The sequence below is a fragment of the Nuphar pumila genome, chromosome 6 (assembly GCF_984573655.1).
Source record: "Nuphar pumila chromosome 6, dmNupPumi1.hap1.1, whole genome shotgun sequence".
In the NCBI taxonomy this organism is placed as follows: Eukaryota; Viridiplantae; Streptophyta; class Magnoliopsida; order Nymphaeales; family Nymphaeaceae; genus Nuphar; species Nuphar pumila.
The window spans coordinates 88,091,291-88,103,938 of record NC_143254.1 but is presented as its reverse complement, the minus strand read 5'-3'; the positions used below and the strand labels follow the sequence as shown (position 1 = coordinate 88,103,938).

The 12,648-nt window shown below is 42.1% G+C and overlaps 1 pseudogene; it reads left to right on the top strand.

Annotated features, from left to right (window-relative positions):
- Positions 1-5,195: 5,195 nt before the first annotated feature.
- On the top strand, positions 5,196-5,980 carry LOC149835060 (serpin-ZX-like; annotated as a pseudogene).
- Positions 5,981-12,648: the final 6,668 nt, after the last annotated feature.

The following is a 12,648-nucleotide window of genomic DNA, read 5'->3' as shown; positions in this document are numbered from 1 at the left end:
TGGATGATACCGAATGGGGTAGAGGCCCTTGCTCGCATCTGTAACCAAGCATTCTTGTCAACAGGTCCCAGAGTCTTACAAATGTCTTCAAGTTTCCAACCGTTGAAATGATAAAATCTACCTGGAATAACAAAACAATGCCTTAATGAAACTCACGATGACATACGTTCTTCAACAATAGCACGATGACATGAAAAGGTACTCACGACGCTTTAATGGCACTTGTTGGAATGTTTGTGCTTCATTGCTTTTTTTATACTGCCTAACGAAAATGAAGAAAAAGAGAAGACTATAAAAAGAGATGGCTGACAAATCCCCCTTTGACGCCCACCAATGATCGAACCAATTGTTCAATTTATAGTTATCTCCACGAAAAGTTTTTTATCTAACACAAGGTAGGAACGAGAAGGCGGCCATGTGTTTTAGCACAAGCAAAAAACAAAGGCAGAACGTGCAGATCTGTATAATAGGAGCGAGAGGTCAAAAGCATATCTACCTTTTTTATATGTTATTTTATTATAAAGTCATCGTGGGCAACATTGGCATATGAATTATTGCGGGTCCCAAGATATTCCTTTGTACACATAGGAACACGTGAATTTGTGTTTCAGGGAGAACACACAACACCCTCTCGGCAAGAGAGGAGCGGTTTAGGGAATCTCTTGAGAATTCAAAAGCATCTTCCTTAAAAAAAAAAGGGGACCTATCATAGTTAGAAAATAGACCAAGAGGTAATAAAATGTCTCACAAAAGATTTGTTATTCAAATAAAAGGAATTGAGGATTACATAAGCCTTTTACATAGAGACAATCTCAACCTAAAATGGAGAACCAAGTTGGTCGTTTTTATCCAGGATAAATTCTTTTTTTTTCTAAAATGACGCCAATCGAGAAAGAAGACCAAATGACCCCTCTAAAACATGATAATCTCTCAAATGTCGTTGCCTAATGCTAATGTCTAAATTACCTTCTACCTAATCTTCATATCCTCAAATCTACAAAAAATATTTTGAGTCGGGTTGCTATCACTTTCCTGTAAGAATTCTCCCTAAAGTATGGGAGGGCGGTGTATGTTCTCCCTTGGTGATTCACTGAATCCCACGTCTGTGTTTGGGGGTCTGAATGAGCACCATGTATACAAGCACAAGGCTCGTATTCTCGTGTATGTTGACATCACTTAGCATTGGAGTCTAGTGTGGTTGCAAAGACTTAAGTACCCTTTCTTGCTATTCTTCTTATAAAACGACGGTTTGAGAAAATGACAAAAATGCCCTTCATTCAAAAAAGAAAAAACAAACGGTTCAAAAAAAGGACAAACATGTCCTCCATCCAGAAAGTCGAGGATGATGTTGACTCTTTAAAGTCTACACAGCGAAACGAACCTTAATCGTTTTACCGATGGTGATCCGGCGAAAAGATGGTGAGCCAGCGATCCGATGGTTATCCGGCAAAATGAACCTGAGCCATCAAAATTGTCTGTTTGAACTTTTCATCATCATCTTCTTTTTTTTCCTTCTCCGTAAAACACTGTAAAACCCCCTCTCTCTTTCTAGAGAAGAAATCAAGGGAGGCAAATAGTTCCCCTTGGAGAAGACCATGAACATCAACCCTCTCACACTCTCTCCCTTCTCTTTCTACTTCTATGCACATCCAGCAGACGATCCTACATTGCTCCATCAAACACTGACAGACCTGCACACTGATTATAGCATCGTTCAACTTGATGAGTTATGGAGCCTGATTCATAGTTTTTGCCCTTACAGGAGGGGGTTTGGGGGCTCCTCTCAGCGTGGGTAGCATCATTCAACTTGATGAGTTGTGGAGCCTGATTTAGAGTTTTTGCCCTTACAGGAGGGAGGTCTGGGGGCTCCCCCCTGATGCGGGTCCCGCTGCGTGGTCAGCGGGCGGGGGTCTAGAGGGGCCGCCCCTAGCGGGGGGCAGCGTCCCCCTGACCAAATTTTTTGGGGCCTTGTATAATTTTTTTATTTTTTTTCCCTCTTTTAACTATCAAAAAAGAGCAATGAAGCGTTTTGTTTAATCGTGGGGTGCATGTTTCCTTCGGTTGTTTCTTACTCGAGGTTTTCGTAACACCCCTTCCCACGATTTTTCTATTTTTCTTTTTCTGTTTATTTCCCACGATTTTTTCAATGACTCTCCTACAATGATTTTTAGTGTTGTTGGGTCTCCAACGAGCCCCACATCGATTTATAGTATTGTCCGGTCTTCCAATAGTGATTTGTAGTATTGTCGGGCCTTCCTACGGCGATTTGTAGTGTTTTCGGGTCTCTAATGAGCCTAACAACAATTTATAGTGTTATCTGGTCTTCCAACAATGATTTGTAGTATTGTCAGGCCTTCCTACAGTGATTTATAGTATTTTCGGGTCTCCAACAAGCCCCACAACGATTTATAGTGTTATCCGGTCTTCCAACGACGATTTGTAGTGTCTTCCGCAAATCACTATAGTGATTTATAGTATTTTTGGGTCTTCATCGAGCTCCACAATGATTTATAGTGTTGTTGAATCTCACTTTAGTGATTTGTAGTGTCTTCCGCAAATCACTATAGTAATTTGTAGTGTTATTCAGTAAGCAAATCGCTAACCGAATTAGGACCAACTTGTCAGGGTCATATCTCTCTAACCGAAGGTTATATTCCAAATCCGTAAAAAGTTGTGTCTTCGTTATTGAGTCTAGTTTATTTCTGTAAATTTTCAGCGATTTCTTTGATCATTTCATTCTCCATTTTAACTTAAAACCAGACCCCTATTATTCTGTGTTGTGCAACCCAAAAACACTATAAATCACTATAGTGATTTGCGGAAGACACTACAAATAGTTGTTGAAAGACCAAATAACACTATAAATTGTTGTGGGGCTTGTTGGAGACCAAAAAACACTACAAATTACTGTAGGAAGAGCCGTTAATACTATAAATTGCTATTGGAAGACCGGATAATACTATAAATCGATGTAGGGCTTGTTGGAGACCCAAAAACACTACAAATCGCTGTAGGAATGCCCGACAATACTACAAATCGTTGTTAGAAGGCCAGATAACACTATAAATCGTTGTGGGGCTTGTTGGAGACCCGAAAGCACTATAAATCATTGTTGGAGGACCGGATAACACTATAAATTGTTGTGGAGCTTGTTGGAGTCCCAAAAACACTACAAATCGTTGTAGGAAGACCCGACATTACTACAAATCGTTGTTGGAAGACCCGACACTATAAATCGCTGTGGGGCTCGTTGGAGACCCGACAACACTAAAAATCGCTATAGGGGAGTCATTGAAAAAATCGTGGAGAAGAAACAGAAAAAGAAAAATAGAAAAATCATGGAAAGGGGTGTTACGAAAACCTCGAGCAAGAAACAACCGAAGGAAACATGAGCCCCACAATTAAACAAAATGCTTTATTGCTCTTTTTCGATAGTTAAAAGAGGGAAAAAAATAAAAAAAATTATACAAGGCCCCAAAAAAATTTGGTCCGGGGGGCGCTACCCCCCACCAGGGGTGCCCCCCCTCCAGATCCCCGCCCCCTGACTGCGCAGTGGGACCCGCGCCGAGGGGGAGCCCCCGGACCCCCTTCTGTAAGGGCAAAAACTCTAAATCATGCTTCACAACTCATCAAGTTGAATGATGCAACCCACGCTGGGAGAAGCCCCCAAACCCCCTCTTTAAGGGCAAAAACTATGAATGCTCCACAACTCATCAAGTTGAACAATGCTACCCACGCTAGGAGGAGCCCCCAAACCCCCCTCCTGTAAGGGCAAAAACTCTGAATCAGGCTCCACAACTCATCAAGTTGAATGATGTTATCCACGCTGGGAAGAGCCCCCAAACCCTCATCTTGTAAGGGCAAAAAATCTGAATCAAGCTCAAAAACTCATCAAGTTGAATGATGCTACCCACGCTGGGAGGAGCCCTCAGACCCCTCTTCTGTAAGGGTAAAAACTTTAAATCAGGCTCCACAACTCTTTAAGTTGAATGATGCTACCCACGCTGGGAGGAGCCCTCAGACCCCTCTCCTGTAAGAGTAAAAACTCTGAATCAGGATCCACACTCATTTAGTTAAATGATGCTACCCACGCTGGGAGGAGCCCCCAAACCCTCCTCCTGTAAGGGTAAAAACTCTGAATCAGGCTCCACAACAGTCAATGTGCAGGTCAGACGGTGCTTGATGGAGTAATGCAGGATCTTTTGTTGGATGTGCACAAAAGCAGAAAGAGAAGGGAGAGAGAGAGAGTGAAAGTGTTGATGTTCATGGCCTCCTCCAGGGGAGATTTCTTTCTCGGATAATCCTGCAGTGCAGAGACTGAGCCTTAAATAATCATCTTCGGGGCACTTAAGTCTTTACAACCACTCTTTTTTCTAGAATCGTCATTTTTTTTTTGCACCAATGGAGGAGAGGGTACTTAAGTCTTTGCAATCGCATCAAACTCCAACGCTAATTAATGCTGACAAACATGGGGATACGAGACACACATGCTTAAATACATGATGCTTTTTTGGGACCCCGAGCATGAGATGCCCAGTTCGGGGGGTGGGGTTAACATATAACCTGCTTCACTAAAGTATCTAAACACACCTTAAAAAAAAGCAAAATAAACAGAGAAATTTTCAAACACAGCTAAACGTTGAGTCATACCAACAATCACATCTAATTTTCAAATTGTCATAGTTATTTGAAAACACTTAGGATTTACTTCCTTTTCAAAGTTGCCTTTGAATAGGTGCTGCACAGTTACCGAAACGGGTATGTTTCTGGTTACCCAAAAACGTGTTTTGAAATTTTTTCCAGTCAAAACTATTGTTTCAAAGGCAAAACTAACTCAACTTGAACATTAAAAGTATTTTTCGTAGAATATTAATCTTCCATCACGCACTTGAAATCTTGTTTTTTCCTTCTCACCTAATGGAGATGACATAGCTATATGATAGAATTGGTATACAGTTGAATCACATTGGTTGGAAAAGAGCATTTCGAGAGAGGCAACGAGACCGAAATATCACATCCACGGCAGAGTACGGTTAGGGTTAGGTCGCTCTTTAATGCTATGAATTTCATGACAGACCTGGGTCTAATTGTAGTTTCGATCATTCACTGTAAACAGCTTAAAAATTATTATTTTCCAATTAGTGGACCAGGCTTGATTTATGTAATGCATATAGGACCTGGGTTTGATGACGGTGATGGTGATCATGCAGGGTGGTGAACTAATGAATGAGTTAAAGCATGGGCTAAGAGCCAAACTGATGGTCTTATCGATGAGCTCCTACCAACCGGATCTCTTTACTATTTATCCAGGTTTGTATTTGCTAGTGCCCTTTATTTTAAGGGAACCTGGGAGAATCAATTTGATCAATCTTCAACCAAAGAAGCAACTTTTTATCTTCTGAATGGGGAGTCTGTGCAAGTCCCTTTTATGTCTACCAGGAAAAAGTTAACAAAGCACTCTGTTTCTGAAGGCTTGAAAGTATTCGAATTGAAATACCGGTGGAATGCCTTCTCCATGTATATCTTCCTTCAGGACGAGAGAGACGGGCTGCATAATCTCTTAGAGAGATGGGCTCTGATTCTGAATTCATAAACAAGCATAGCCCATCACCATCAGAGTATGTCGATTGGGTTACTGGAGCTGCCAAAGTTCAAGATCTCGTATGGGTTTGAAGCCTCTGCAGTGCTACAGCAAATGGGCCTGATTCTGCCTTTCTCTCGTGAAGCCTTCGAGCAGACCAAGATGGTTGATTCACGTCCTGGTGATGAACTGTCGGTTGAGAACATATTTCAGAAGGCTTATATTGAGGTTGATGAACTTGGAACCACTGCTGCTGAAAATGTGTTTCGAGGCGGCGGTCATCTACCAGAGATGCCTGTATTTGTGGTGGATTATCCGTTCATGTTTGTGATCAGAGAAGACAAAACCGGCCTCCTGCCATTCGTGGGCCATGTGTTCAATTCCCTTCTTGTTTGTTAGGGCCCTAAGAGGGACCGATTAAGGTTATTTTGTCTTAGTTATGAATATGATGCTTTTGAATTAGGTTTTGTGATGCATGAAAGCAAGCAAACAGTCTAGATGAAATACAAGATTCTCCAGTGCTAAGTTGCATGAGTTGCTGTAACCATTTCTTTTCGCCTTCATGCTCTATAAATCGAGCCTTGAGATGGTTGGTGGCATGCCTTTATAATGCGTATGCGCTTTCTGAGAGGAGCTGTTCATAGTGCTAAGAAACTGTGGGAGGATCAGGTTCAATGTGATTGCACAGTTTCAGTGTGGGAGATGATGGGTGATCAGGTGCAGCAGCACACTCGAAGGGAAGCAGATCAGGTCATGCTGAACATGAGCGTTTTTGCTCATGCCGACATCGTGGCCATCCGATTTGCATTTTAAAAAGGTCAAAAGTCAACAAAACCACGTGGCATTCATCCAAAATGCAAACAGACGGCCACGATGTCGGCATGAGCAAAAACGCTCATGTTCAGCATGACCTGATCTGCTTCCCACTCGAAGTGTGCAATTAAGTCGCACCTAATCTCAATTCCAAGAAACATACCTTGGCTGATTCAGCATACATGGAGACAATCCCATCACTGTATTTTGCTGAAGACGATTACGAAGATGCTCCCGACTGGAGCCTAAATTTATTAGTCATGAAAGCAAGGAGTCGAATCTGCATTCAAACGTCTAAAACAAACTACTTGTGCCAGTCTCCTATTCATGCTCTCTGAACCCTTCCATCCATCCATCCACTTCCAAAGTATAATCAAGGAGTGGAGTCCTTGAGTCAGGTTATTCATTGAAAAAGAGGAAAAGAACAGAGAATGAAAGACACCTTGAACCAGTATGTTCTATTCTTCAGCATTCTACCACTATGAGGAAGGATTAGGTGCAATGTGATTGTCACTTTTAAGTGTGCTGCTGAACCTGATCACCCACCATCTTTGAATACAGCCTGTTTGATATGAGGCTTAGATGGGTGATCGGGTGCATCAGAACACGAAAAAGTGTGCATCCACATCACACCTGATCTGCCTTCTGCCATTATTCTCTCATTCTATTGACATAATTTTCTTGGTTCTTTTCCTAACCGAGTGGCCCAACTATGGACTTGATTATACTCTAGTGATGCCAAGCCCAACTGTCCTAGTTCTAGAAAGCAGCATTCACAAACTATCCATCATGTTACCAATTACTCGATCAACAAAATAAAGATATATATGGGTTAATCTAACATTAATAAGCTAGTTGTGCTTAACATTAGATGCCTTTAACCTTATTAAAAAGATTAAAATACTTTTAAAAAAATATTATATTTTTTAAAATGTATGGTTACTTTTTTTAAGCATTGTAGGTTTTTTGAACTTGAAGAGAATTGAAAAGGCAAAGACTTTTTTCTAAAAAAACAACTTTAAAAAACTATCAAAGTTACTTTTTTACCTAAAAATTATTTTAAGAGTGTTTTATCATTTTCATAAGATTGAATCTATCCATTAAACATGTTAGATATATATATATATATTATATGGAGAGATTGAGAAAGAGAGAAAACGAAGACTGTCCAACCAAAAGAAAGTATAAACCCTAAACACCATTTTCGAAAATCAATTCTAAAAGTGCTTTTTGGCAAATATGACCGTACACACGCGATCTCTATGGTAAAAATTTAAGAACCAACTCTTGTAGCAAATTTTGTAGATGTATACTTAGGATTTTATAATATGCAACAAATCAACGGTTTTAAAATTTTGAAGTTTTCTAGATCATAAAAATCCAATCTATGCATTAAAAAAGTTTGCAATAAGAGTTGTTCCCAAGTTTTTTTATCATGAAGATGACATTCATGTGGTTGGATTTTCCAAAAACTGCTTTTAAGTATGATTTTTAAAAGTGGTTTGAATGGTTTGTACCTTCCTCTTATATATAGAGAAGGGGGAGGGGCAGGTATAATAAAAAAAAGAAATTGCAACTATAAGATCATAGAGTGGGTACGATGATAATGTATGACATGAGGGATGAACTCATTCCTCTCAGGTATGGAGATAGGAATGAGTGAATATCAGTCTCTATTCTATTTATGGCAAGTCCAACCGTCCAATGTCCATAAAACAGCATGAGAGAGAGAGAGAGAGCATCCAGAATCTATCATCATACAATCACCACAAAAACAGAACTTGAGAGAAAGAGAGATCACTCTATTAGTATTAAGGTAACACCAACATCATGACATAACAGGAAACGAAAAAGATATCATTTTTTTTGTCTTTTCATTGCAATGAGAGAGAAACAATGAAACGTTCTTCATGGACGCCAGCCAAACAAACCGTGTGATTATATTGACTGAAACAAAGAGCTCCCGCCATAGCCAAAAGCACTCTCCCATCTCAAGAGCACCCTTCAACCCCCGGCTCCTCCTCCCCAGCTGCCCGACGACCAAGAGACCGGTGGCCGTTGAGGCTCCAGCGAGGTGCCGGCCGGAACATCACGAACGTCGCCGGAGAGGAAGGCAGCTGCCATTGATCGTTGTGTGCCCTGCACTCTTGGCTAGCGCGCTTAACCAAAGAGAAGGGTCGCTTTATTTATGGTGGTGAGGCCATTGATTGCTATTTATGTATTTTAAAACCTATAATACTGTTGGCGTTGCAGGGGTCCGGGTGGGTCTGTGCTGATCCCTGCCGCAACTTGGCCGGCTTTAGCTGCCCTTGCCTCTGACATAGGGCCTACTGCCAGGTTTAGGTTAACAAACCTTGCGTGTGCGACACTCCCCAAAGCGTACAAGCGGAGCGCACAAGGACGTCACAGAGTCACAGGGTTGATGCGTGATAGTTGATAATTGTGGCGAAGGAAGAAGAAGAGAAAGGGATTGTGCCAAATATCGTACCTTTTACGTTGCATGGAGGGTCGTGACTCGTGATACTCATGAAGAGGGACCTTCATGATGAGTCTGTGCCTCTCATATCTCTCTTATGAATGTGATGCAATCATTTGAGTTGTTCTATCATTACTCTTTTGAAAACTATCCTCTGTTGGTGAATTTAGTGTTGGGGAATGTTACGCGGTGAAATTGAGTGCAAAGAGCTCAACAACAAATGGACGGTGATTAGGTGTAGGGGCACATTGCATTTGTGCAATGTGATTGTACCTGATCCCATCACGTCATCCCCAGGCGTTCAAAATTCGTAAATTCGTTCATGTCATGAAATGCCGGCTCCCATGTAGTTTCGACTATGGATCGACTGAACAACCAAGTCATCTGAATGATGGAAGAACGATGGTTCATTAATTTGAGCAATAATTAATGCTGGATTTAAGAAATATCTTGACATCTGCAGCCTGCATGGTAATTGGATATTGAGACCCCTTCATCCCAGGTTCGACTCCCATTCATGGGGTGGGATGAGGCCTTCACTAGTAAGCTTTGTATGGGCTTGAGTGCTGGTGACTCCACTTGGAGACCTGGAGGTTACTCGCTTAGACAGGAAACTCTCTCTCTCTCTCTCTCTCTCTCTCTCTCTCTCTCTATATATATATATATATATATATATATATATGAGAAAGAGAGAGAGAGTAATTAGTTGCTAGGCAGGACTTAGCTAGATATAAGAAATTGGAAGTTCAATTCGATCCTTTTGTTCCTCTTTGGAAATTATTCTTATTTAAATGAGCAGGCTCATGTTCAGCTCAAGCTTGTGATGAAGAGGTTCGAGCCCTTGACAAGGTTAGTTCGGTTGAGCTTGGAGTGACAACAAGCAAGTTTGAAGAGCTTAGTTCGAGCTGCTCATTCATCAACCCCGAACAAGCCTTCGTGGTCGCCCTTTGTATCATGTCTTGTGCACAGGATTCATTCATGGAGCGGAGCTATATGCTCCCATCAATCTCACTGCTGTACTTGACAACTGTCTACTACTGCATCCGGATGATGACAGCTTTAAATCCTGCACAGTAGGTGAAGCGGCCAAGACGCCCATGCTAGAAGTTAAGGTACTGGCCTAGTGTGCAATACCCGGCTGCTAATGGTGTAGTTTTGGGCCTTGAAGTTTGTCCTATGATCAGGGTGCGTTTGTGTGCAGTGGAAGAGAGCTCCAAGGCAGCCTTTCCGTGGAGTTATTTTCTGTGAAAGAGAAGTCCGACCCCCCACCCTCCGGGAACCATTACCTCGGAAAGCAGGGGTGGAACGTTGAAAACAAGCTCCTCTTTCAGCGGGAAAAGAAGAACTCATGTTTGCACGGTGGCCGGCCCCAATTAAGGAAATGCACAGGGTGGAATGTGTTTCCACGAAAAGCCCCCATTTTCCGTGACATGCAAACGGGTTCTGAAGGAATTCTCATTAGGCTGCCACACCATGACACTAATACTAACATATACTGCACCCTGTTGCATATATATCCAGAAACTTGAAGGATTTTGCATTTTACAACTTGCAAGCCACTCTGACATAGGTTACAAGGCTAAGGGCTATTCTCTAGTCTGCACAATGCTCCATCGGATGTCCATACTTGGGGTTGTTTGGTACACCCACTCAGCCAATAAAAGTGGGACAAGGTAGGGATAATGCAGTGCTCTAATTGCAATATCCCTACCTATATATCTATCTTACTTATCTGGATAAGGGATGCAACCAAATTTTGCCCCTTGGGGTATCTCTAGAATGGGTGCCTCGTCTCCTAGGGGGAAACCAACGCCCCTATGTGATTTGGACATCGCACCATTAGCCTGTGTCCAGCCTTTTACTGGCTTCTGTCAGTTATTGGTGAGAGCAGTTAACGGTCATATGGGTGGGCAATGGGCGCTGCCCCGGTGGGCTAAGCTGACCTGGTCTACCATGGGCCGGGTGGCCTGGTGGGCCAAGCAGACCCGGTTCACCATGGCCTGGGTTTGGGTCAAAGTTTTAGATCCTAACCCATTAGTTACCGAGCCGAAACATGGCTTGTTATATGCATGGGTTGAACCCGGAGTGGTCCACTGGCTCGAAGGAGCCCACGGGTTACCGGACCGACCACAATTAATTAGACCAAGCTACCTAAACAAGTTACTTGCAAATACCTAAACAAGTTACTATTATTATTTACCTAATCAGTTGCATTTATTATATGAGTGCATTAATATTTCATTTAATTCATTGCTTTTGTTGTTATAAAATTTATTTGTGAAAATAACCTACAAACGGGTTTGGGCTAGACTGAATTGACCTGCTAATCATTGGCCCATTGGGCCAATGGGCCGGGTCATGGGCTAATCTTTAAACCTGAGATCCCGTTAAGAACCGGGCTAAAACAGAGCCCATTAATAAATGGGTTGGGCCATCTCTGGGTTGAACTGCACTTAAAACCCGATGGGCCGAGCTCTAAACGGGCATGGGCCAGCCCGATGCCCACCCCTAATTGTATATAACTAACACTAATTCCCACTGAGCAATCTGACTTGGGATATGTGATGGTGGGGCCCACACACCCCTCCATCAAGTAAGATTTGCAGTGGTGATGGAATGTAATGACGAATTTGGTTATATATATATATAATACGACCTGCACACAGTACCCGTATGCACCACGCATGTTGGATGCGGTGCCTCCCCCTTTGGGGCTGTTGCCTGCACACAGTACAACACATTGCCTGCACACATTTAATTGCATATGCGCTGCAGGACATATGTTGCTGGTCACTGACTGGTATGGTTTTTGATGGAGCGAGGCCATATCGGTCCAAGGATCCATTTGAATCCTGTCTTTAATTTAGGTCTTTTTATTTGGGTTTTCTTTTTTAGAACTGAATCCTTCTTATTTAATGGATCCATCTCGGATCCAATTTAAAAATTAGGGTTTTGTTTTTTCTATAAATGCTCATTATAAGGATTTTATACTTGATGTGAATCAGGTGATTCTTCATAAACCTTATCTTTTCCTTTCATATTCCCTCTTAATGTTCTTTCTCTTTGATTTATTGTTTTTTCTGTTCTTAGCATAATCATGGTTTAGCTTTGTCAATTAGGATTGGTATCAAAGCAAGGTATACCCTCTCAGTTCGTTTAATCAGACGATTCAAGTGACTATCCTGTTGCATTGAGAGTTGGTTTTTTATCATTATATTATTCGAGATGTCGGGGGGTTTAACAATTGAGGTGATCAATGCTATATAATTGCTTGAATGGAAGTAGTGATGCACGGAAACTGTGAATATCTCCGCAAGCAGATTAGCGAGCACTCCTCTGAAATGAGAGGAGATTATAAGGTGTGAAATTGATTGTTGAATCACAAAAAGCATTCTATTTTTTAATGCAGTTGCAGTCGAAATCGATCAACACCACCTTCTCCCGTCAAATGAAGTTGGCCCCAACCACTTTGCACTATCACCCTAAGTTAGCTATGACGCTCCGCGGGGCTGTTCAGACTGCTCCTTACCCTTCATCTTCACCGCCCCACTTTCAGGTGAGTGGGCGGTCCACCACCAGCTGGAGCCTGTTCGGTGAGCACCCGCCGGAAAAGAGTCCGGCATCACATGGCACAATTTTTTCTGCTTTATGCGCCTGATCACACTTCATCTTGGGGATAGGGCCTGTCAGGTGTGGGGGCCATGACCTGATGGAGGGCGATCAGCCACAAAAAATGTGTCATGTGATGGCACTTAATCGACTCACCGGACAGGGCTAG